Below are 26,184 nucleotides of genomic sequence, written 5' to 3' on the forward strand. Positions count from 1 at the left end.
CTCTCTCTCCCTCTGCCCTTCCCCACCGCTCATTCTCTCCCCCTCTATGTCTCTCTCAAATAAATAAATAAAATCTTAAAAAAAAAAACAACCTGCTCCTTAAGAGATTGCTCTGTGTTTTATCAAAGTTCACGCAGTGCCTTTGCTCTCTTCAAAATTGCTTCTAAGCCTGAAAAGTGTTATTTTATGGGATGGAAGTGCCCTAATTCTAGAACCTGTTAGAAACAACAAGAAAACAAAAATTATATGCAAGTTTTACTTATGAACAGAGATGGAAGCCCTGAACAGAATGTTGGGGGAGAGACTAGGAGAGCACATTCTCTGGTTGTCACCGAGGGTTTTATGGTGGGAATGTTGTCATTGCAGGGAAACTACAGAATTCACGTAGGTACAGGAGACTGTTTATGAAATATAGGAGATTAATAAGTACTCCACTTTTCATAATTACCTCCCCCCCCCAATTGGGAGGAAGTATATAGTTTTAATGAATAGATTGAAGATGATCAGAAGGTGGAAGTCAGCTTTCCCACGGCTGGGACGCTCTGGAGGCCTCGTGCTCAGAGAAGGGGATTCGGCACCGCCCCTGGGTGTTGCTGTGATACCAGCAGTTTTGTTAGGGTCTGCAGAACCAAAATAGGTTCACTCAAAGGCCAAAGAGTCCCTGACTACAATCCACCTATTTCCTATTTGCCAGGAATTAGTAGAAAAGTCCAAGAACCAATCGATGGTTTGGTGATAGAAATTTCCAGACTTCTGCATGACAGAAGCCTCACTGAGTCCCCTCTTCCTACAGCGGCCACGTGTGCCATGATGATGGTGGCTGAATGGTGGGCTTCTCGTGCTGTCCTCACTACATGCCGTGGTCAGCTTTCTCCTATAGAGGACTTCCCTTTCTTTCTTATTTATTTGCTTATTTATTTACATGAATTTGGGGTCATGGATTCTTATTTTATTAACTGGGTTCTAAGCCTTTGTTAACATGACTTATTCTGGTGCCCATAGTGTCCTCGTTTGCCCAGTGGCAGCCCCTGCATGCTGGCTACTCTGACTGGTCCCCAGTGCTCCGGGGACCCCCTCTGCTCTCTCTGATGCAGGAAGGTAGTCTGCCTCTCTGGTGCCTTCCCTGCCGCACACCTGGGGTCTGCTCTTTCCCAAGGAGGTTCTGTTTCTCGGGGACTGGCGTTTAGAAAGCCAGCTCTGCGGGGCGCCTGGGTGGCTCAGTTGGTTGAGCGACTGCCTTCGGCTCAGGTCATGATCCTGGAGTCCTGGGATCGAGTCCCGCATCGGGCTCCCTGCTCGGCAGGGAGTCTGCTTCTCCCTCTGACCCTCCCCACTCTCATGTGCTCTCTCTCATTCTCTCTCTCTCAAATAAATAAATAAAATCTTTAAAAAAAAAAAGGAAAGAAAGAAAGCCAGCTCTGCGTGCTGGCTGTGCCGACGGCTTCCGTGGCCTGGGAGCAGGCGGGGCTCGGAGACGGATGGGGCGGGCATGCACACACCCTCCTGCCTAGGTGGTGTTCTGTGTGTCCACGTGAACTGCAGAGCTCACACCGACACTTCTCATTCCAGCCCAGCGTCACAGGTCCACGGACCACCCTCTCTCTTTTCCGTATTGTCACCCCTCCTCCCACGATGAGAAACTTTGCTCCCAGTCTCCTTCATCTCCTTACTTATTGGCTTAATCCCAGAATGCTCAGAAAGAAATCATTAATCTGTGCCTCTGTGAGAAAGAAACCCGCCAGCCGGGGTTCCCTATTTGTTGAGGGCGCATAGTCCGAGTAGAGTCTGAACACTGTGTCTCAGAGCTACTTGGGATCGTTCTTAGCGCCCCCGGCCCCACCCTTGTACACTTGCGTTACCCCCTTGAAATGTGGTTTGGTTCATTTTGTTTCTGTTTGTATTTCATTTTTTCCCTTCCTCATACTTTTTGATTTTATTTATTTTCTTTTTTTTTTTTAAAGATTTTATTTATTTGACAGAGACACAGCGAGAGAGGGAACACAAGCAGGGGGAGTGGGAGAGGGAGAAGCAGGCTTCCCGCCGAGCAGGGAGCCCGATGTGGGGCTCGACCTCAGGACCCTGGAATCATGACCTGAGCCGAAGGCAGACGCTTAACCATCTGAGCCACCCAGGTGCCCCTGATTTTATTTATTTTCATTTTTTGAGTATGTGAGACATTAGTGCAGCCCCTAAAGCCAGCGATGTATAAGAAACCAGACTCAAAGAGAGTGGGGTCCCCGCCCAGCGGGCCCGTCCTTCCACCCTGTGGCCGCCCCCGGCCCCACCCTTGCTCTCCCGATTTGCTTTCTGGACAAAAGAGGAAATACAGCGTGTACTTTATCGGGATTCGGTCTTGCACCTAAGGGACGTCGTCCCCGTAGCTCCGTCGCACGCGGCGTTTCCACACCCCAGCGTGTCCCCGCAGCCCCTGGCCTGCGCTTGCCCTGGGATGACCTTGTGCGCACGTGCTTCCCTCCGCCGCCCCTGCATCGTCCGACTTCACCTGCAGAGGGGTTCCTACGGAAGGTGAGCAGGTACGTAATTGGGTTCGATTTTGGCCAGTTTGCCGGTGCGAAGCATGTACCAGCTTGCGTTCCCCTTGCGGCCTGTGTGCGCCTGTGCCCACACGGTGTGGAGAGCGAAGCCTGGTGCTTTTTGCCAGTCCAACCGGTAACAAGTGGAAGCTCAGTGTGGGGGCCGTACTCGCTCCTCATGCCTTTGGCCTGTTTCTCTGTCAGGATTTTGGTCGTTGTTCCCACAAGTTTTAAGAGTTTTTTATACATCAGGAATACTAGTTTTGATCTGTGAGGTATATTGCAAATACTTTGCCCCAATCTGTCCACTGTTTTTTTAATTCTTTGTGTACATCTTTGCCATGTAAACCCCCTCCCTCCCAGCATGGTTCAAATTGACCAATTTCTTCTTCTTCTTTTTTTTAAGTGCTTCTGGCTACTGAGTTGCAGTTAGAAAGCTTTCCTCTGCTCCTGCTCCAGAGGAACCCCTGTGTCTTGTTCTGGGGCTTGTATTATTTCATTTTTTTACAGCTAGGTCCCTGGTCCGCATGGCATTTACACTTGCGTGTGTGTGCGTGTGTGTGTGTGTTAGGTGTGGCTCTAAGTTATCTTTTCCCAGGGGCTCCCCAGGTGTCCCAGCACCGCGGGGTAAACAGCAGTCGAGACGCCCCCTTGTCTGTCTGTCTGCCTGTCCGAAGGCCTGTCCTCTGCTGTCTCAAGCACGGCGGCTCCCAGGCGGGTTTGCGGGCTGGCAGGGCTCTCCGCCTGTTCTGAAAGTGTCTGTGGGCCTCCTGCACCTGACGCACGTCTGTCCCCATGCGGCCCTCCGATGAACGCAGGTCTGTGTCCCTCCCTCTGCCCTGTGCCCCCCCAGCCGCTCATACTTGTCACTAGTGTCTTTCTGGGTTGCCCTCCTGCTTCTCTCCTCTGTGCTATTTTGCTGTTCAGCGCTTGTCTCCTCAGCCACATCCGATGGACTATTTAACCTATTCATTTCGTTTTTAGTTTTAATTAGTAACAGTTTTTTTCGCATGCGTTCACATGTGCCTGACCGTTTTTGGTGTTAGTGGTGGTGGGTGGTTCGCAGCCTCACTTGCTCCCTGCGTGCTCGCGCAGCGCAGGGTCTGGCTGTTACTGTCTGTCTTTGGCGGGGGAGAGACTGAGGTGCAGGGAGAGCTTACAGGACCCAGGGCTGTGTGGCTGCTGAGTGACAGTCCCCGACAGCCGCTGGCTCCTTGGATGACCCTGCCTGTTTCTTCACGCCTGGTGTGGAGATGTATTTTGTGGTCAGATCAGATTTTCCTGTAACTGAAGTCTGTCCTGGCCTGACTTCTACTCCCTGGGTTTTTCCCCTGCTTTTGATTTTATGCCTTGTAATGTTTCACAGACATTGTTTTGAGGTTGGTAACGTGCCCGTCCAGGGAGGATACGTGTCTGTGTCTGCCTGGTTGGGCCGTGCAGGCCGGCACGGCTTCACCTGGGACGCACTTCCGGATGCCTCTGCCGCCGTGTCTGTCGGGTCTTGGGGGTGTCCGGATTCCCCCCCCGAACCACTGCCAGGTGATCTCTGGTTGTGGACCCCCACGGGACTCTTCTTTCTTGATGAGCCCTCCCCGCCAGCGTCAGGGCCAGGCAGGGGTGCGTCCCTTCAGCAGAGAGGTTGGCCAGCCTCCCCCCACCCCAGGGGAGCCGCAGTCCCCTCTCCTCCTGCTCAGACCCCGGCTTGGTCTCCTGGCCTTTAGCCGTGGCTTTTAGCAGTGACCTGATGAGCGTGGCCGAGTCAGGTGGCAGCCTCAGGATGGGCCCTGGCCTGCATGCTGATGCCTGTCCGATTCAGCTCCTGCCTTGCGAGGGGTTCCTTACTCTTCTCACAACCCAGCTGGGCTTGGAGAAGGTTTTAAACACTTGAGGCCACATTGCCAGACTCAGAGGCTGCTCCTAACGGCTCACTCTGTCACCAGCAAGGTAGGCTGGCTTTCACCTGAGGACACGTATTTTCATGAGGAACCGACTTTGTCTGTCACGATGTCAGGCGGCCAGCCTGGCAGACCAGGGGGTCTGGGGATGCTGAGGCCTGACCAGCCATGTCTGCTCAGTGAAGTGGATGCCCGCCACCGTGCGTAGCCGCCGCGGCCTCCGGAGGGCTTGTGGACAGTCCGCCGCCCCCCCGTCAGAGCTGTCTCGGTGCTGCCGGCCCGACGGCGAGAGCGGCCGTGGCTGGGCCGTGCTGCCCGTCTTTCTGCCTTCGGAGGACGCCCCTCGCGTGCGACTGCCTCTCGGGCCTGCTCCGAGCACTCACTCTCACACTGCGGGGATGACTCACTGCCTGCTGCAGGGACATTTGCGTCGGCTGCTCTTGTCAAGTACTTCGGTTGCTTTCCGTTAAGAGTATATTTAAAATTATGAAATGAGTGCGAGCAGAAGACAGGCTCTGCCGCTGAGCACATCTGTGTGCCGGTCGGAGGAGGAGCGGGGGAGCTGGGTGAGGAGCCGGCGGAGCGGCCAGCCGCCCTCCCCTCGTGCTCCCGTGCACAGAGGTCCAGCCTGGGCCAGGGAGCTTCTTACCACCAGTTTCTCCTTTAGCCCCCTGCCCTTGGGCACCCTCTGTGTGCTGGGTGAGGCCCCCCGAAATGTCTTCCCGGGACGTGTCCTCCCTGGCTCCCTGCCCCTCAGCCCCGCCGGCGAGGAGCGTGTGCCCTGGCCAGCACAGGGACACCGAGGTGCAGAGAGCGCCGGCCAGCCGGGAACGCACCTGTCCTGGGAGGAGCTACGAAACCTCATCGTGTAGACGGTGAAGCGCAGGAGGAAGGCGGTTTGCCTGAGGCCCCCTGCCCGTGCCAGCCCTGGGCCTTGGGCCAGGGGCCCCGCCTCCTGCTGAAGCTCCCTGTCCACTTTGCCAGGCCTGTGTGTGGGGCCGGAGTGGACGGATGGGCTACAGACGTCTGCTGGTTGTGCCGCGGTGCCGAGGGCCGGGGAGTGCCCCGAGGGACAGTCGCAGAGATGAGCCGCGCTTCCTTGGGCCGTGCTGGTAAAGGCGCCACGGTCCTTGTTCCAGCGGCTCCGTTCGTTTTTGTAGAAGGCAGATGTGGAAGTTGTAATTTAGTTGGACACACAAGGAGAAGCGTGACTTTGTCTTTCCTCTGTAGCAGTGCAATGCTTTGTTTTTCTTAACAAAACTGTAAATAACAGTCGAGTGTTTGCTTGAGACTGGAGGACAGTAGGGGAGATTTTTATTCTTGGATTTTACTATCTGGCCTTGGCCTTCTTTCAAACAAGGAAGAAGGGCAGAATGTAAAATCGGATGTGTGTGTGCGCACGCGCACTGTGTTTGACCCCTCCGTGACCGCAGGTGGAGACACGTGCAGTGCTGTGTTCCGCTCAGGGTAGGTGCTGTCTGCAGAGAGGGGCTTGCGTGGTTCTTCACCGACCGTGCGGGTCAGGGATGGTGGCGTCTCTCGTTGACCCCTCGTGGACCTGGAGCCCAGGGCAGAGGGCATGGTGACGGCACTGAGATGACTTGGGTGGGAGGCAGGGCCCTGCCTCTCCTCCAGATGCCACTCTGCCCCGCCGGTTGGCCTGCCCAGCCTGCTGTCCAGCCCCAGCGCAGGGGAGCACTGTGTGAGGCCAGCAGAGAGCATGCAGTGGCGTCTGGTGCCTTTTGATGGATGGTGATGATTTTATCATATTGCTGAGATCCCTCAAGTCTGAACTGAGAATATCTGGTTGTGATTTTTGGGACTTTGGATTTTTCACTGAGACTTCTTTTGAGGAGTGTTCTCTGTCTCCCCAGCACGTTTTGTTAGTGCTTGAGGGGACCGCAGGATCTCTGCTGTTGGGGAGCATGTCAGGTAATCCTTTCTGAGCCCTTTAGGCGAGCTTGGCCCTGCCTGCAGGTCCTCTTGCTGTGTCACCCTGTGGAGAGGCTGCTCTGGAGTGGTTAGAAAGTCTCAGCATGGGAATTTTGTGGGAAATGCAGTTTAAAGGATCCATTTTCATGTTTGTTTAAAACAGAAACATGAAGTCTTAGCACTTCTGTCGCTGAGTGTGTGACTGGGGAGGGGCCGAGCTGCCCTCTCCCGTAGTGCTCCCCTCTGCTCTCATCCGGGAGAAAATTAGGCACGGGGCGGGGCCTCCATTCCAACAGAGCCCTGGGTTTTCAGGGTCCTTTCATTTCTCGAACCTGCCAGCAACACCCAGGCTTCTACATTTCCCGGCCGTGCAGAGCAAGATGCTAGGTGTTATGTGTCTGTGCGGGAGACAGCTGACGCCGGCTAAGGGCGCTTCATCCTGCTCTTTGTGTGACGGGTGGCTCAGCGGTCCTCACTGGGCCAACCAGGCAGCGTTGCCAGGGCCAGACGTTGCGACACGGTGCCGAACAAGCGTGCCGATGACGCCAGGCGTTTGTTTGTGTGCCGTGAAGGCTGCTGAGCGCGAGAGTGGGCATCCTGCCGCCAAGGGGTGCACAGAGCTCCGATGGGGCCAGGCGCCGCGAAACTCTGGGAGATTCTGTTTTCTTCTTTGTAAGATAGAACCAACGCTGCTTGACCTGGCCAAAAGCACGATGGGCCAGACAGCCATCCCGTGCCCGCGTGCTGTTTCGTAAATGTCAGTAAACACCATTGGCATCTGTTGCAGAGAGGATGATGGGATTGGCTTGTAATGCGACCCGACAGGGACTCATTCCCTTAGTGGCCGTTTGAGGAAGAGCAGAGGGGAATACCGGTGGCTATCGCCTTTGTCCTGAGGCCCCGAGGCCTGCCTAGTGGCGCTGCTCAGGCTCGGCCTCTGGTAGTGGTCATGGCACCTTTCCCTGGGGAGCTGGCCCGAAGGCTCAGGCCGGCAGCCCCTGTCTAGTGTTCTCCGAGCAGGCTCGGCCGCCGTACAGCCTCTGGTGGGCACTGGCTGCTTCTCTCTTTGCTTATTTATTTCCCCTCTTTATTTTTATGGGAGATGCACCCCCGAACCCCAGGGAAAGAAACTGTGGTCTTCGGTGGGGATACCAGTGGCAGCAGCCTTGTTTGGGAGTCCTTCAGATTGCGGCTGGGGCAAGAGGCCCCTTCGTGTCCGGTGGCTGACCCGGCGACACGGAGGCCCGGGAGCTGCTGCGTTCAGTTTTGAGTGCAAGAGGCGAAGCGAGTGGTGGGCAGGCCGGCAGGCCACAGACCTTGGACGTTGGTGGCACTGGTCCCCGAGGCTCCGGAGTTGCCTGGTGCCCACTTTTCTCGAGAGGGTTGGGTGTTCTCTGGTTTCTGGGAGCTGCTCCAGGGGCTTTCCAGCCAATGCTCTTTATTACTTATGTAGGTACAGGTGTAACCTTCATTCTTGGCAACCAGCAGAGAGCCCAGACTTTTACCGAATCAGATGACAAATCTGAGCCTGAAGCAGGTGGGGGTGGAGAGGAGGATCATGTCTGTGGCCACGCCTGCTAACTACCACTGGGATCGGACTGGAGCTGTCCTGCCCAGTCAGCGGGGAGGGCCCTGCAGGACAGGACGGGAAGCAGAGCAGGGCCTGGGACAGGGAGCTGGACGGCAAGGGCTGGGCATGCTGCGGGGCGTGGGCTTTGCTGCTCTGGCCCATCATCACTTGTGAGCCACTTCGGGGCCCGGCCCGATCTTCCCCCGCTGTGGTTATAGGCACAAGTTTGTGGGTGATCTGATGCTCAGATGGGTGCTCCTATGCCCCCCAGGCCTGCAACACTCCCTGGGGACCCTGTTCACGAGGGGCAGGGGATCTATTTCCTTATTTGCTCTTGGGAGGCTTGCTTTGTTTAGGCTGACTGCCCCTAGATGGAAAGCGGCATGAAACCAGAGCCAGCACAGCGCGGGTAATGTTGGAAGAGTGAGTGCGATCGCAGGTGGTTGAAGAGACGTACCTGCGTCAGACAGCTGTAGGTTGCACTGAACGTTTATCGGCAGTTCTGAGCATGTGGAGAATGTTGGCCTGATCATGTGGCTCAGGCAGATTAAAGTCACGGTTGGTTTTCTTCACTGTCCAGCGGCCATGGCCTTGGCAGTGGCTTTGGACACGGCTCACCTGCAGCAGGGCAGTGGTGGTTCAGGCGTCCTGTCAAAGCATTGCACCCACGTGTCTGTTTCAGAGAAAGGCGTGTTTTCCAGTGACTCCCGCTTTGCACACGGTGACCCCGGCCTGGCCTCCCTCGCTGGCATATATGGGCTCTTCTCTGTCGATCCCTTTGACCCTGCCATAACCAGGTCAGTGTAACAAGAAAAAGACAGCCCAGCTGTGCACAGTGCAGGGCCCCGTCCCCCCGCCCACGTTAGGAAAACACCGATATATTGGCAGGGCATCTTCCAGAAGTCCCTCGCCAGTTAGCTGGGGGTGTGGCCGTCACTGTGTAGGGCTCCGTGATGTCCTCTGCAGTCACTCCGCTCTGCTCTGCATCCTCCTTACGCTTGTGCACATTGTCTGGTCTGCTCAGTGACAACTGGGGCTCCTTGTGCTTATCCATTTCGTGGTGGTGCCTTTCCATGCTGGGGGCCGAGGGGGGTGCAGAGAGCCAGCCCTGCCTGGGAGGGGCTGCCCTGTGCGGTTTCCCCTGCCTCAAGGTCTGAGCTTCTTTGCCTCCAGGGCTCAAGGAACAAGCTGTTCCGCAGCCAGACCTTTCCGCGGTGCCAGCCTTAGGTCCTCCGTGACGCTGCCCGCCCTTGGGGCTGAACTGTGCCCCTTGCCTGGTAAGTGTTGCCCTTGAGACAGCTCTCCCCCAACAAGTGTCTGCTGCCCCCGGTGCAGTGAGGAGAGTGGGATCTGAAGTCCACTGAAACACCACTGCTGTCCTGTCTGGGGGGCCCTGGACCAGGCCTGGGCGAGATGGCAGACGTGGGGGAGTCCAGGGGGCTTCTGCCCATGGCTGGACAGACAAGACCGCTAGGTCCACTGCCTCATTCGATTTCTTGCCCACCGGGTCGGCCGGACCGCTTCTGTGTATTAATATGAGAAAATTTTAAATTCTCACTTCCCCTTGTGCAGAATGGTTTACCAGGAGGCCGGTGATTGCCCCGGACCACTCAGCCGAGGAGAGTTTCCGTGGCTTAGTGGTTAGATTTTGTGCAGAATGGTTCACCTGGAGGTCAGTGATTGCCCCGGACCACTCAGCCGAGGAGACTGTGGCTTAGTGGTTAGATTTCCGTCCTGCATGAAGCCCCTTAGGAGCTTGACTGCCAGATGGGTACCTCGGCTGTGGGTCTGATTCTTCTTACCTAGAGCTCATGGGCTGCTCCAGGTGACCCTGGGGAAGCTCTGTGCCCCTGGCACCCTCGTACTTGACGCTGGCCCCCACTGGTTGGTCTGGGTGGGTTGAGATGGCGGACAGCAGCCCTGGAGGGGCCGCTCTGGAGCACACTCTTGAAAGGGGCTCCCCCTTGCTTGCTGGCCATCACAGCCTCGGTGCCTGGAGTGTGGGGGGGCAGGTCTTCTTAATACGAATCCTCACTGCTTCCCAAGCAAGCTGAGGGGGCGCACGGTGTTTGCTCCCCAGTGTGGCTCCAGAACTCCCATAACACTTGCTCCAAGGCTCTCCGTCCACATGCCTGAAGTGTGTCTTCTCCCCTCCGGGGTCCCACACCTGCCCTTGCTGGCAGGGCTCTGGCCCTTTCTCGTTGGGACTCTCTGTAGCCCAGTCTGCAGACCCCTTCCTGTACATTTCCGAGGCTGAGGTCTGGAAAATGAACCTTGGGCCACAGAGAACTTACGTTTTCCCCACATTTGCATGTGGAACGAGGAGAAATGCTCAGTTTCAGGAAGAGGTAGGAGTGGTTGGTGTCCTATGTCTTCTTCTGAGGGCGTTTGCTCTAAGAGCCAGGTAAAGTGTGCAGCGGTGTGGCTTCGTGGGAGCGGTCCCGGCCGCCAGAGCCCACGTTCTGGGCATTCTCTGGGAGTCGGGAGCCTCGAGTCTGCGGTGATCCCGCACAGCATCTGCTTGTTACATAATGTGACAACACGGGGATGAAATAGAAACCAGATGTCGGGGCGGGGCGATGCAGTCCTCATCAGTGGGCGCCGGCAGGGCACGGCTCGACTTTCCTCCTCCGTTCCGGGCTGACTGCCCTGAGAGGACTGGCTCTGGAGGGGCCGCTGGGACCTAAACAAAAGCCTTGGCTGAAGGTAAAGTGCGACTCGCTCTCCGGAGAAACTTGTACGGGATTTTCTGTGTCCTGTTACGTAACTGTGGAGGGTCATTCTGCGTGGCCTAGTGACTTGCTAGCTGGTCACCTTAGAACGTCGGAACTCAGCGGGTGCTGAGCGGTGGCCTCTTCCACCGCCTCCTCCAGCCTCCATGCCCTGCGACAGGGTGTGGGGTAGGATAAAGAGGGTCCGCAGTTGTCCGGGTGAGGGGCTGGGGCATTGGGCACTGCCCGTGGGGGCAGGTTACTGCCCACAGACAGCGCCGTGGGCACGGGGACCGTTCTCCAGCTCCTGCGTCCTGCTGCGGCGCACTGCCCACCGCTCCCCCACGCCACAGGCTCCGCTCCCCGATGCCAGAGGCCCCACTCCCCAACCCCGTCCCCGACGCCGGAGGCCCCGTGCCCCGTGCTCTGCACAGACTGCGCCATGAGCGCCGGTCTTTGTCCAGAAGCGGAGTGCCTCCCTCTTGGGAAGTGATAGCCGTCTGGGGATGGTGGTTGCATGTTTCACTCTTGTCTAAAAACCGAGCATATCTCCTTTACCATCTTTTTCCGTTGGTAGGCTGATCTTCCAGAGAGATCTGTAGATTCCCTACTTTGCTAAGAAGACCCTCTGGAAACAAAACCTAGGAATCTTGGCTGTCATTTCTCACGCCTGGGTTGCTTTAAAGCCTCATGGGATTGTTAAATTCTTGCTAGGGACATCAGGGAAGACTGCCACTCAGGTCGTCCTGTCATCCTGTGTCACCAGGGACCCAGCTCAGTGAGGTGGAGCCAGGTCTGTGGTTCCTTCTAGTCCCGAGCACGAACTTCCCCGCTGGGTTCTCACTTTGTCATCTCTGAAACGATAGCCAGTATTCATGGAACGCTTTCTGGATGCTAGGCCAATGCTGAGCATGTGAATGAAATTTCTCACAGAATCCTTCAAACACACCTATACAAGCAGGTACTTTTATAACCCTATTTCACTGTGAGGCCCAGGCCCAGGAGGGGGGGATGCCGTGTCCAGGTTCTCAGAGTTAGGGGCTGTGGCTGGGATCCAGCCCAGGCAGGGCCTCTGGCGACAGGATGTCTCTGGCGTTTTCCAGCTCTTGACTGCGTGGCCTTCACTTCTGGGTGGACATGTGGTCTTCACTTCTGGGTGGACGCTGGGCCTTCGCTGGGTGTTGCTTCTGGGCCTTGCGTGTTCAGTTTGTGTGGGAACGTCAGAAGTGAGGGGCAGAGATCCTCACCTTGACACAGGGAGATGTGTGCGCCGTTCCTAAATCCCCGTCCTGGGAGAAAATGTAAAACACTCCAACAGCCTTGTTCTGTTATGATGGTTCAGAAAGAGAACTTGAAAAAAACCCACCTGATGGTGTTTGCAAGACTAAGCGTGGTTGTCAGAAAATTATCCAAATAAGTAGAACTTTTCCTAAAATCATTTCCTCAAACAGGAGTTGCCCTTTGACCATTTGGAATCCAAGGTGAGCCGTGAGAGACCCGCGAGAAGTAGCACCCTGTTTTCCAGGCGGGCGCAGGGCTGCTGTCACCATGAAGAGGACCAAGGCCCTGGGACCTCTGGCTGGTCCGGCTGCCAGCCTTTAAGGCCCACTTGGTCCCAGCAGGGGCTGTTGGGCATCACAGGGAGGCTGCCATCATGTCTTGTCTCGGGCTCTGCGGTGCTTTGTTTCTAAATATAACCCCTTCTTCGTGTTTCTAAAATCAGCGCATGTTTCTCTGAGGGTCTTGGGCGCAGACCCCACCCGGCAGAGGATGGCCACTGGGGCACGGAGTTCACTCCGGGTACAGGCTGTGTGCCCAGAGCTCCTGCCCTCCTTCGTGTCAGGTTTCCAGACCCTTCCAGGCACCGGATGCAGTGAGAAGGCAGGGCGTGCATGGGCACAGCCTGAGAAGGATCTTCCTGGCAGCGTGGCCTCTGGAGTGTGTGGGGCCAGAAGAGGAGCCTGAGGAGCACATCCAGTACTGTGGCCAGGCCTGCAGCCCCCATGCCCCCTGCTGTTCCACGTCGTGCCGGACTTGGGGTGCCTAGCTCCCTAGGGAGGCACGGCAGGAGGGGACAAGGGGTTCAGGCCCTCCTCCTGCATCCCCAAACATCCCATGCATCTCAGAAGCCCTTTCCAGAAGGCTCTCTTTAAATAGTCCCTACACAGTGTGGGACTGGGTGGGAAACGAGGGGGGAGGGTCACCAGCTGTTGTCTGGGGAACCGGGGGATGAGGGTTCTGCCTTTGCTCTTATTGTACCCCCACGACACCCCCCCCATCATGTTTAAATCAAGTGGGTGCTGGGGCCAGGCTGTGCCTTGTCTGAGGGTCTTGGTCTGGGCAATGCTGGGGACCCTGCCCCGGTGGCCAGCCCTGCTGTTGAGCGGGTGTCCGATGACTTGTTTTAAATGATGTTTTTGCATGAGGACTGAAGGCCGTGAGGCTGGAGCATGGTCAGTGCTGCTGGTCCGGCTACTGAGGGACGGGCTGCATGAGGGGCCCAGACGTGTGTTTACCCAGGACTGCTTGGCCTGGGCACAGTGTCAGCCGACTCAGTCACTAACTCCTTGGTCGCAGTCACTGGCCTTTGGCCTCGGGTCAGTGGCCTCCATCCGACCGTTGGCCCGAGAATTGTGACAGGGGCAGAACCTTTCCTGCCTTCGAAGTGTAGGAAGAGATGGGAAACGCCAGGAAAGCAGAAATTGGGGCTTTCTTCAGAGAAGTGACTTCTGGGGAAGAGCCGGGTACCTGTGAATCCAGATCCATCATCGGTTTCCAGAAGCAAGACTGGACGGTGGCATTCTCTGAGATCTTGAATCATCACCTAATTATTGAAATGTGATGATTCTCTCACATAGGCAGTCTAGAACAGCAAGGATCATTTCTTTTTTTTTTTTTTTTAAGATTTTATTTATTTATTTGACAGAGAGAGAGACAGCGAGAGAGGGAAGACAAGCAGGGGGAGTGGGAGAGGGAGAAGCAGGCTTCCCGCTGAGCAGGGAGCCTGATGCGGGGCTCGATCCCAGGACCCCGGGATCATGACCTGAGCCGAAGGCAGATGTCCAACGACTGAGTCCCCCAGGCACCCCAGCAAGGATCATTCCTGCTGTGGGGAGATCACCGCACTTCTGAGTGTACCCACAGTTCGTCATCATCTGGAAGACCGGTAACCTAATGCTTCTCTGCCGCCTGCCTGGCCATCTTGAATGTTGTCGAGATTCCTGGCCTGTGAGGGCAGTGACAGCCATGTTCCCAAATGTGTTTAGGTAATGGGTTTCAGAAAAGTGTTTGCTAAGGATTTGTCTATACAGATCTAACTGGGCGTGTGCACTTCTGTGTGTGTGTGTGTGTGTGTGTGCATACGTAACATTTAAATTTGAAATGCAAGTTTCATCTGTCCATTTGTCTAGGGATGGCTAGAATTTAGTAACTAAATGAAACTAAGCTGCACATATGCAAATAATTTGAACATGATTGAAAACCAAACTGAGTTCTTATTTATCCTGCCTACAAATCTGGAAACTTGTAGAACTTATTTTGGCATTCTCTTTTGAAAATAATTCATGCAGAAATAGTGTTATATATGCAAAAATACAAAAAAGGATAAAGAAAAACCCAGAAAGCCCTTTTCCCCTTTCCGGGCTCCAGCAGAGTGGCTTCCACAAGGGAAGGGGCAGGAGGGGGCTGTCCTGTGTCAGCTCTGAGTGCGTGGGGGAGGATGCCTGTGGCATGGCCTTCGGGGAGACCCAGACTCTCCAGGAAAGGGGATGTGGACCCACAGTGCTCCACTGAACCAGGCTCCGCAAAACTGTGCAGGAGTGAGGAATGTTCCCATCATCGTCCAGAAAATGTACTGAGGATAGAGGTTCAGCAGACAAACCCCTACGTCAGCTACTGATGCACCTGCCGCCTCTTGAGAAACCTGTAGACCACCAACGTGTGTGGATGCTTACCGCTGGGTGGCGGTCATTGCAGTTAGGGAACACAGCGGAACATGAGAATCAGAAGAAAGAAGGTGAGCGTGGCCGTGTTTGTGCTACTCAAATTGATTTTTCGTCTGTACTTAGACTAGAGAAATGCTTGCTGAGCCTTCGGCCGGCCCAGAGGTGCTGGACTCTGCTGAGTGACACGGAACAGGTGCCGTCCAGACTGTGTGGCCCTCACCGTGCCTTCCTCTGGGCCCTGTGGGTCACCATGGAGACCTTGCCCCCAATCATTTTCATTTTCTCTCTTCTTTTTGCTAGCTCTAGAAAACCACAGGTAGAATCCTGTCTGCTTGAGAACAGGCGTTGTGCGGTGCTGTTCCGAATCCCTACGGGTAGTTTAGGAACCAGGTATGGCAGCGCCTGCAGGCACGAGGGGACAGCCCTGGGTTGGGCTCCTGCCTCCGGGGGCCTCTTAGCGGAAAACGGTGGTGTTCGTGGAGCCCGGCAAACGGGAACATCGCCATCTGCGCACAACTTTTCCTCAGGCCTGGATCTCCTTTTAAGACAGCATGTTTTTTGAAGGAGGAAGAAGTTTAAACAGACTTAAACAATTTATTTTGCACACGGAGTTTTTAGGATGTTTTCATGGATGCTGTGTCGTTCCATCTGAGCTTCCCAGGAGCCTTGCGGATTCAGCTGGGCCTGCCGTGTGAATGCTTTTCACGTTATTAATGATGAAAGAACATCATGCCACCACCTATTATCCTTCCTTGCTCACGGTGCACGCAGTGTTTACTCAGCCCTCATGGCAAGAAGTTAAGATTTCTTGCCCCGGGTGCGGGGCCTGTCCACGCCCAGCCACGGCCACGTGGACTGAGGGCTTCCTGGACTCTGCGCTGCACATTTCCTGCATTCATTTCATCGTTGTATGAGGGACCAGGTTCAGCAGCTCGTCTGAGGTTAGCAGGCCTCCGTGGGAAGGCTGGGGTGGAGACGCAGGCCCTCTGATGTTGGAGCCGGGCTGCCAGCTTGGGGGGCTGTCCTCAGTGAGGGGAGGGCCCGAGGAGGGAGCGCTGGGGAGGGGCCGAGGAGGCCACCGGTTACAGAGGCAGGGATCCTTAGTAGGTGCTCGATGGGGGCAGGAGCTGGGACCCCGAGGCTGAACATTGACAGGGACCCCAGGGGAAAGGGACCTCGGGCATCGGGTGGGTGCACGAGTTCCCGACAAAAGGTCCTGGGCCTGCCCAGGAGGTGTGGGTGAGCGCCGTGCCCTGCTGTCTATGCAGAAAACACAGCTGCAGCAGCTTCTTTTTAAGAATGAGGAACGGGACTCTGGTTGCTGCAGGATGCAGTTTACAAATGAGCTGTTTTTACAAATGACGCGGACGGCGATCAGGCTGACTCAAAATTTTCATTTGATGAGCAGATCATTGAGGCAACAGCTCAACTGGTTGGTTTTCTCAACTGTGAGTCAAAAAAAAAAAAAAAAACAGAAAAACCACTGAAAATGTTATGACCAGAGGGTTTCAAGAGAAGAACAAAGCAAATAGCCATAGTGAGAAGATCCCTGGGAGAACAATGGGGCTGTGCCCATGGCCAGCAGCCACCTCCGTGCCGGCCCGTGTCTCCTCCCACGGCTGCCGGAGGTGTTTGGGGACATTGCAAGAGGATGAAACTGGCTCCCTTTATCGAAGATGGCAGGTCTGGGTGAGGAGAGGAAGTGAAAGTTCACCCAGGCACTAGAGGAAGACAAAATACATTAGTGTAGATAGAAAGCAAGAAGCCATTATTTCTAATTATTGGGTCCTGGTGGCTTCCCTGGAGCCCCGTCCTTCGGGCTGTCTCAGCCTGTCCCTGCTCTGGCTGGTGATGAGGCTTGGTGCCCACTCAGGACAACGGGGTGACCGTCTCTCCGGCCCTTCCCTGCCTTGGCCCCCGCTTCCTTTCCCTCTTGGTAATACCAGTTCTCATATCCCAAACGCTCAGCAAGGACCCTCTGATGGGGAAGAATTCAACCTGAGAGCCACTTTGGGGGAGGGGAAAAGGGGACTTGCCTTTCTTAAGAGTGGACGATTGTCAGATGATTTCCTTCGTGGACAGTTTTCCCCAGAGGGGGTGCTCGTTTAAAACGCCCCGTGTCCACATGGCCACTGCTACCCTCAGGCCAAGCAGAAGTAGAGGAGGGTGCTGTTTTCCTGGAGGGTCTGGGGTGTGGGTTTGGGGGCTGGCCAGCCATGCCCTGTGTCGTTGGGTTTCTTGGTTCCTTCCACTGCGCGGTTGGAAAAGGGACGATATTGGAGATGGTTTGAGCCCCTGGGCAAAACCAGCACATGGAGTTCCCTTTCCTCCGAGGGAAGCGCTTCTTCCCCGGTCTGCTGGCCTGTCTGTGAGCCGCCGCGAGGACAGCGGAGTTTCCCTCAAACCTGGACTCCGTGCAGGGGCCTCCAGTCTCTGCTCCCGTTCCGGCAAGCCTCCGAGGGGCCTATGGGATCCGATGCGCTCACTGGAGCGACAGATGAATTTGCTGACGTTGTACTTGCCCTGACTCTGAAGCCGGCCCACCCAAAGGTCCCTGGGAACTTCCCCCCAACAGCTGTTTTGGCCGCCCTGCCCGCTGTTTCCTGTGGCGCATCCATGCACTCCTTTGGAGAAAATGTACTCCAACCAGAATAGAGACCTTAGTTGTTCAGCGTGAGTCCTGCAGGGGTCACAGCTGCTTTTTCTCACAGACTGAGAGCCTACAGGTGTCTTCTGCTCACTTTGCCGAGCTTCAGTTCAGGTATTGATCATCTTGAACCTTCTTTCCATGACTGCAGAACTGTTCTGGACTCCACACGGTGATGACGTGCTTGTAAAGGGCTCAGAAGCCTTCTTATTTATTTATTTTATTGTTAAGAAGGAAAAGGTGGGTGGCTTCAGTCTTTGGCATAACCTCTTCGACACCAGTGATGAGCTGGTCTGTTGGAGACACAGACCGTGTTGGGATGTTGTGCTCAGCATCCACAGTCCGCTAGCACTGTGGCATTGATTATGTCTTTCTCGTTCATGTTTCCCAGAGAAAGAAGTGAGTAAAGCCTCAGCAGGATTCGGGGACGTGGGCCTGCGTGGAGGGCCTCACTTGGCGTCGTTCTATATCGGCTGCTACTCTCGTCCGAGACTTGTGGTTACTCTCAGAGCCGATAGAGGACTGTTACGTTCGGACCAGACAGGCAGGAGGAACATTCCACAGGAGTGAGAAACTCACAAACTCTAAAAATACACCACAAAACCTGTTACCATTTCTAATAGGGGCTGGGAGGGGAGGCAGCCTTTCAGAGCCAGAAGTGGGGGAGAGAGGATGGTGCTCCCTGTTGCAGACGGCGCCTCTGGCTGGTAGGTGCAGGAGGTGGGAGACAGGCCCCCTGCCTGTGGGGGCTCACGTGGGAAGGCCCCATTCTCTGTGGAGGCTGAGAGCCGGAGGAGCAGACGTGGGGAGCGGCCTTCACCACGGGGGGCACGGAGGGCCCAGAGCGGAGGGCAGCACGGAGCGAGGAGCCTCACCCCGGGCGGGTGCTCACGGTGCCCTGAGGACTGGCTCCCCTACCTTCCTTCTGGAGCCACATGGGTTTACGCGGATAGACTGTGTAAAATGAGTCATGGGCTTTGTGCTTTTTCCTCCTCCCTCCTTCAAGCGATGTGCGATCATGGAAAAGGAGAAAGCAAGAAGAGAGGAGTCTGGGAAAAGTCTGTAAGAACCGGTGAGGGGAAAGCTGGGCGTTTTCACAGCTGCCCGGGCCTCGCGGGGAGTCGACGGCATGCTCGTCCCACTTGTGTGTTTGCATTCCCGTTCGGTCCGGCTTCACCCACGTTCATGGAACAGAGGAAAAGACCGCGACACAAAGATGGCTTTGTGAACAAGGGACCTCCTGGTCCTTTAATCCAGAACTTTCCGCGACAGTGGAAGTGGCCCGCAGCTACTTGGCCAGATCGGTCGCCACTAGCCTTGTGTGGTGATCGATCACTCAGATGTGGCCAGTGCAACTGGGGAATAGAACTTTGTTTAATTTAATTTGAATTAATTTTAATTTAAGTAGCCACCTGTGGCTAGTGGCCACTGACGTGCAGCACTAAGGAAGGCTCTAGAAGGAGGACTTGAGGATCTGTCCTCTCTTCAGTTATTTGAAAATAGAAGGCTTAATCCTTTCGAGTTTCCTGGGTGGATTAAAAAAGAGGGTTGCTTGTGTTGGGAATATTTTAACAGTGAGTGGCCTGGGCGGTGTCGGCACAGCGCTGAATTTATGGTCCTTCTCAAGGCTGTTTGGAAGATGGCACGAGAGAAAGCCTGTGTCACAGACGGGCACCCTGACGGTTCCAGGTGGGGTTCATCTGGTCGCAAGGAACAGACGTTCCCTCAGTGGTGCGTAAGAGGGGGTCCACTGAGGGAATTCAGGAGAAGCTCGTAGAATACAACCGAGGAAGTCCTTGGGCAGTATTACCCCCTTCCCCTCCCTCTCTCCCCACCCCCACTGCCGCCCCCGCCCCCTTCCCATCTGCTCTGTCCTCAGCTGTGTCCCTGCACTGGTTTGGCTTGTCTGCTGTGTCCCTCTCGTGTTACACACCCCGGGAGCCGCCCGCTCGAGCAGGGAGGGGCAGCTGGACACACTGGCAAACGGACATCCAGGTGGACTTTACACAGTCCGGGGGTCTGTAAAGTCGTTGGGAGCCAGCCAGTGTAGACAGACCTCACTCCACACGGAGTGGAGTGATGCAGCCCTTGACCCTTCTTCTCACTCGGGGAATTCTCTTTTGTTGATGTGTGCACTTTGGAACTGTCCTGGGCCAGTAAGTATGTGGTCACTCTCCTGTTGACGATCAGGTGACCTTGTGTGGCGAGCTTGTCATTGCCCTGCACATGCAGGGCGGCCCTCCAGAGTGTGCTCCCCTCTTCTTGCCTGTGCACCCCGAGTGGGAGTCTGAGCTGCACCGGGTGTCTGGGGTTGGGTGTGTGAGCACTCCACTGGAGTTGGCGCGTCTCGTCTGCCGGCCACAGTGCCGTGCTGGGCCCTGTCTAAAGTAGCTTGGAGTCGCCGCGGTCTTTCTGCTGTTCAAAGAAAAAAGTTTGATCATTGATGCGTTGACTTTTGGGGACTGTTCATGGGGACAGGCACCCCTCCATCCCAATTTGTAAATATTTGACAAAGAAGGGGTGTTTCCTGGCACGCTTCGTGTTTGAGGAAATAATATTATCCAATGTGTGTTGCAGTGGAGTCTACAAGAGGTTCTTAGTAACTGGATGAAAGGAATTCTTTTGAGGGAGATGCCACGTCCAGGCCCTGGAGGTGAAGTGTGAGGCTTTCCACACTGTTAGGTTCTGCAGAAGTGCACTTTAACTATGGTTTCAGGGCTTTGTAAAATGCGGCCAGTGTTTCTGTTCATGGTGATCATCATGTGCTGCTCGTTGGCGTAGAGATAAAGCCGAGTTTGGAACGAGGGCGGTGGACGGCGGACGGGGCTGAAGGCCCCCGAGGGTCATGGTGAAGATAAATGAGCATCTCCCACAAAGCACTCAGTGCCCGGGACTCTCAGGTTCTAGTGGGTGGGCTGAACGAGCGTCGTGACAGCGAGGTGCCTGGGCCCAGGATATTTGCGGTGTGTTCACCCTCGAAAGCAAGGTGTCCCGGTGTCTCCCCTGAGTGAAGGGCTGTTGTGTTTATGGGTCCCTACGAGTCAGGTTCTGGAAGCATCTTCTTTTGTTCCCCGTGATGCTCAGGTGGTGTGCCAGCCCATGAGAGATCACAGCTTGTCCAGGGGACCAGCCAAATCCACCGGGGAGCCTGGATTGGATCCCAGCTTTGTCTGCTTCCAGAATGCCCAGACATTCCCCTACTGTGCCCTGAGCTTGCTTTCCTCCACACTTTTGGGTAGGAGGATTATGTAGTTTGGTGTTTCTGGTTATTGTTTTAGGCCGTTGATTGTTTCATCATGTGGCTAGATCATGTGCACATTCACCCATCACAGTTTCCTCAAACTGACAGACCCAGGATGCGTGGTCTCCCCCACATTGTACTTAATCCCCGCCTTTTCCGGGCACCTTGTCGCCTGCATCGGTGACAGCAGTGATGGGGACGGGCGCACACACAGGAGTAGCAGCTGCGAGGGGCAGCTCCAGGCGGCTGTGGGACAGGCTCCTCGGTTGGAAGAACACCACTGACCTTTGTGTTATGAAAATCAGCTGTCCCTCACCAGGTCAATTTTCTCCAGAGTTCTGGAGTGGTGACCACAGTCTTCACAAGAGTCCCTTCTCATTTTTGGGTCTCCGAGGGGGTGCGGCCTGAGCAGGCGTGGCCCCGGCCTGTGTCTGCTGGGCTTCGAGCTGTCCTGAGCCAGGTCTCGGACCGCAGTCCCTGGCGTCTCCATGGCGCCGTGGGTTTCTGCAGGGGAGGTCTGCAGGCTGGCGGTGTGGCCTCCTAGCTAGTGGCAGACGGGGCCAACCATGAGCAGACTCATGCGCAAGGGGGCTCTCACGCGAGCTGGTCCTGTCGGACAGCTGGGGAGCTGCACCAGCGTGAGGTGACCGCTGTCTCCTGGCCACTCCGACTGACCGGTGCGCCTGGGCCTGCGCTGCGGAGCCCTCGCTGTTCAGCTCCGGGCATCAGGCCAGTGTCGGGACTGACCACCGCAGGCTACCAAATGCAGGCCCATGGGCAGAGAGCTCCCCACGTATGTCCGCAGTGATCCTGCTGTGCCCCAGGCCGTGGACGTGGGTGCTGGGTTCTGGGTGCTCGGAGGGGGCTCCAGCCGGAGCTGCTGCTCACCAGCCTGACTGGGGGCTGGTTCCTTGACCTCTGCGTGTCTCTCCTTCCTCTCTGTAAAGTGGGATCGTGGTGCCAGCGACCTTGTGGGGTGTCTGTGAAGAGCAGGCACGAGAAAACCCTGGGCGGGCTGGCTGAGCACGTGCTGGCCTCGCTCCGCAGGTCTGGCTGCCCCTTCCTCTGCTCCTCCTCCGCAGAGCTGTCCGGCTCCCTGCTTGTGTGCAGAGAGCATGCCCGTCTCTTGGGGTGACCTGGGCTAACAGAGGGGACGGGACGTGGGGGCTTGCCAGACATAGTTGTGGGGGCCTTTGTCACACACTGCCACCTGACGTCAGGAGTGGCTACTGTGCCACGTCGAGGCCGTTTCACGTTTGTAACTCTAAGGAGGATGTAGGGAACTTTAAACAAAAATGTGAATTAAAAAGAAAATTGGGGCCAAGTCCTAGACCAATTAAACTAGTCCATGGGCGGAGAGCACGTGGAAAGGGGCGGTGGTTGGTGAAGAAAATGCCAGTGACGTTGATAGGTCCGGTGGTTTCCATTTTCTTTTTTTTTTTCTTTTTCTTTTTCTTTTTTTAAAGATTTTATTTATTTATTTGACAGAGAGAGAGAGATAGCGAGAGCAGGAACACAAGCAGGGGGAGTGGGAGAGGGAGAAGCAGGCTTCCCGCCGAGCAGGGAGCCCGATGTGGGACTCGATCCCAGGACCCTGGGATCATGACCTGAGCCGAAGGCAGACGCTTAACGACTGAGCCACCCAGGCGCCCTCGGTGGTTTCCATTTTCACGTGTGGGTTGCTTTGAAATACACCTTGGGAAGAGCTTTGCTCCTGGGAAGCCCCAGAGAGAGGATGAGCTGGGCAGGTGCATTCGGCAAGGCCTGGCCTTCCGGCCGAGGTGCCCTGTCCCCCCGGCCCGCGCGTCCCGAGCGGGATGTGAGTCCGCAGAGCATAGAGCGGGACCGGTGGACTCTCCCCCAGTGGCAGCATGACCACCAGAGAGAGGGTGGCCTTGTCTAGTGTTGCTTCCGAAGGGTGACGGTGACCCCACAGACCGATGGTGAGCAAGTCACCCGCATGCAGCGCCACCGTGCGCCCTTCCCTGTGTGATGTACAAACCGCTTTTCTGTTGTGCTTTGTTTCAGCGTTGGCTCTTGGCTCTGTCCCCTTGGTCACTTACTTAGAGGCTTCCAATGAGGAAGCAAATGACAACAGCTTCTTGACCATCGTGTGGCTACTGGAGGCAACAATAGAATTGCCTGTGGTTTGGACTTGTCGGTGGATGGCATCCATCTCCCCTAGGAGGCTGAGCAGCGTGGGCCCCCCGGCCCCAGGCAGGGTGGCCGTTGCAGCTGCCTCAGCCTTTGGGACAGGGTGCTGCGCAGCCCGGGGCCTGGCCGGGAACGGCACGCGGAGGCAGGGGCATAGGGGCTGCCCTCTCCTGAGGAAAACCTGACATCACAAAAGAGAGAAGGCACGTGAGTCCTTCAGGGCTGGCACCGAGCTCCGGGTCACCTGAGCACCTGAGAACTGGCTGGTGGTGTGGCTCGTAGCAGGCCAGTGGCACCCCACGGAGCACAGTGCTCTTGGGACGGCAGGACAGCGGGGTCGCACCCTCTGAGCGTCCATGGGGCTGCAGTGCCCCTCATCCCCATTTTTGGAGGTTTGGGTAGTAGCCCACCGCTCATGGGAATTTGGAGGGTGCAGGTGCACCCCAGGTCACTCATCCTGCACCTTGCTTCCAGCAGAGCGGACACAGAGCCTCTTGGTCAGGTCCCCAAGGCCCAGATGGCCCCCTCATGTCCCCGTCCTGGCTTCCAGGGGACCTCTCTGTGTCCCTGACGGGGACGGGGTGGGAGGGGGCAGCCAAGTCTTTATGTTAAGTATCATAAAGATAATTCTTTTTCTAAATATAAAAATACACAGAAATGAAACTTTTGTTATTTTTTCCTGTGCCCCAGGGAACATCTTTTGGAAGCCATCTAGATCACTGTTCCATTTCTTTGGCAAGAATAATCAAATACTGAATGTCAAGGGAAATGAGAGCAAATAGTTCCAAGATCCTCTGATTTAGACAGGCCTGGGGAGCAGTGAGTGTCTCTAAGCTTATCTGCTACAAGAGTCTTCTGGGGTCAGGTAGACAAACTGTGAGTCCTGTACCCTACCCTTGCCCCACCTGCGACCCCAGGGAAGCCCCAGGTGCACCGGGAAGTGCCACGGAGGTTTGTTAGTTAAGGACTGTGTTCATGGAAGAAGAGCCAGAAATGATCAGAGAAATGCTAAGTCCTGCAACAGAACTCCTGGGGCCTCTTCTAAATGCCAGCCAGTGTTGTGACCCTGATCCCAGGAAGCCCTGACAGGCTTCTGATGCTGCGGGAAATGTCGCGACCTTCAGAATCTAAGCTTTAGCGCTCAGCTGGTGGTCTCTGTTTAAGAAAGAGAGACAATCCCCCCTGAAAGAAGGGAAAAACAGAGCTGGGCCTGGCGCTCCAGGGCCGGGCAGGGACCCTGTCCCAGGTGGTAATGAGGCCCTCCGGGAGCTGGCAGCAGCGTCTGTCCCCGAGTCGCTTGCGTCCTGGCCGTACGGGCAGAGAGCTCTAGGACAGCTGGGGGTGTGTCTGCTTGGGGTCCTGCCGGTGCTGCCCTTCCCTGCCCGGGGACCTTGGGCCGTACGGAGCTCTGTGCCTCAGTGTCCTCACCTGCGGAACGGGGACAGTGAGGATGCTGGCATCCCCAGTTCTCCTTGTGTGCAGATGAGGTCATTTCCTAGGAGAGCTCGCTGCTTGTGAGCTCCAGTTCCTGACCTAAGGGCCCAGTCGCCGAGGTGGGGGCCTTGTCAGGAGCCGCTGGTAGCCAGGGCTGAGTCTGCCCCTGAGCTGGGAAGCGTAGAGGAAGGATGGCCTAAGTCATTGGCTCCTCGCTTCCTAGGACGCTCCTCGCCGCTTTAGCAAGGGGGAGGCCAGGGAAGAGGCAGCGGGCCACTTCTCTGCTGTGTGCATGCAGAAAGTCGTTGGCAATGACTTTGTTCTCTCAGTTTGGGTGAGGACATTTTATTTAAGAAATAAAAGGAAGTTCAGTGGGAGCAGTAAACCAGACACAAAACAAGAGCTTTAGGGAGGTACAGGCATGGAAGCAAAAGGCCAGGAGCCTCCTCTTTGAACAAGCAGTGATGCTTTGCTTGTTTCCTTTTTAATCATGGAGGTAGGAACTGTTTGTTTTAGGAAAGTTTTAAAAGAATAAACGTGTTTGAAGATGGGGAAAAATCCCTCCTGATCCTCTTCTAGTCCCGTCACGTAGGTCACCGCTGTGACCACATGCGTGTGTTTCTGTCCTGTCCCTTTTCTGGTGTTCTCCTGTGTCTTGTTGCTTTCTCCATAACTGGGTTTTTGATGAATGTGAGATTTTGCTATTTTGCATTTTACACTTAACCATTTCATTATAACCATCCTTCCACGTTTTAAGAAAACCCTTTACGGGCGGCCAGTGGATTGGATGGGTGTTGTCCCACAGGTGAGCTGACCGCGCCCCCCTGTTGGACAAGCAGAGTCTGTGAGGCTCATTGGTGATTATGCCCACCTCTTGAGGAAGACCAGGAGCCTAGCTTTTCTGGCTCTTTGCCCAGTATTGACCACCCGGTGCTCACAGTGTCCCCGAGGGAAGACACCGAGGGGCTGGAGGCAGAGCAGGCTGCCTTGGAGGTCTTCCGGACTCACCCCGGCCTCTCCTCCCCGTGCTCCCAGGCAGCCTTGCCCTGTGCTCTCTCTTCTGTGTCCAGCCCTGCCCTTGTGCCTGAGCCTTACCCACGATGGACTTTGGGGTGCCTGTGCACACTGCCGTGTATCCCTGCTGCCTGCCACTCTTCTTCCCCCCCAGGAGTGGACGCTCTCACGACCCAGAACCCCGGGCCAGCCAGGACTGCTCTTTTTCTTCACCCTCAGTATTGCATGAATTTTCTGCACGCATTCGTTCCTTCTCCTGTGTCCCCGTTGCCACCGCCATCTCTCTCCTAGAATCTGAGTGCACTCTGGATATCCCATCAGCCTATCCCATGGCTTTCAGAGAATCTTTCTAAGATGTGGGTCCATTGAGGGGCTCCCCTCTGTCGCCTGGAGCAAGAACAGGCCCCTTTGTGACTCAACTACCGTCACAGCCCCAGGGCCTCCCTCACCTTCCCTCAGGGTACATGTGTGGGTGGTGTGGTGCCCATCTGAGTCCCAGGGTGATGGAGCACACGCGGGGGGCCTAGACGCCCTCCTGCCTTGCAAGAGATAGAGGGTAGAGCTGGAGGGACAAAAGGGCAGGACTTGAGTGGCCCCGCTCTTCCTAGAAATGTCTCCTGGTAAATTTATTTTCTTTTTCGTATTGCAAGTGGATGATGTAAAGCCTCCTGTTGGTTTTAGCATGCTGGGACCCTTAGCAGGCCCTTGTCGAATGTTTTCCCGCTGAAGTCTTCTGAGGAAGGGTGGAGCCAGTTTTCTGCCTTCGGGCTGTTGAGGCCATGCATCAGACGTGCCAGAATGTACCTGAAGTGTGCGTCCAGGCCGGGCAGGTTGGTGTCTCAGTGCAAGGTGTGGATAGACCTGAACGGAAGGGAGTGGAGGGAGGACGTGTCCAGTGGCGTCCTGTGCACAGCTGGGCCTCTTCAGGAGGGACACAGTGGTGGCCCCAGACTCCTCCGCAGGCTTGTCTCTTGACTCTTGACCCACAGTCCCTCTGCCTGGTCATCCTGGGCCTCTGCTCTCATCAGGTCCCACCCCTGCCTGTCAGTTTAATCCCCTTTGACCCCGGAGGTCACTCACTGCTTTAGTGACTTGCCCAAAGACCCTC

At 55.8% G+C, this 26,184-nt stretch overlaps 1 protein-coding gene across 5 annotated transcripts in view; it reads left to right on the forward strand.

The window, feature by feature from the left end:
* HDAC4 (histone deacetylase 4) overlaps positions 1-26,184 on the forward strand; it is a 288,348-nt gene that overhangs the window by 61,293 nt on the left and 200,871 nt on the right. The window contains exon 1 of one of the 5 annotated variants that reach the window (XM_081813269.1): positions 9,910-10,637. The exons of the other annotated variants lie outside the window; for them this stretch is intronic. The gene's annotated coding sequence lies outside the window, so the exon portion shown is untranslated. Of the gene's footprint in view, positions 1-9,909; positions 10,638-26,184 lie in introns of those variants that run through there. 5 annotated transcript variants of the gene reach the window in all.

Source organism: Leptonychotes weddellii, chromosome 3 (genome assembly GCF_054177405.1).
Source record: "Leptonychotes weddellii isolate Sample4059 chromosome 3, ASM5417740v2, whole genome shotgun sequence".
NCBI lineage: Eukaryota > Metazoa > Chordata > Mammalia > Carnivora > Phocidae > Leptonychotes > Leptonychotes weddellii.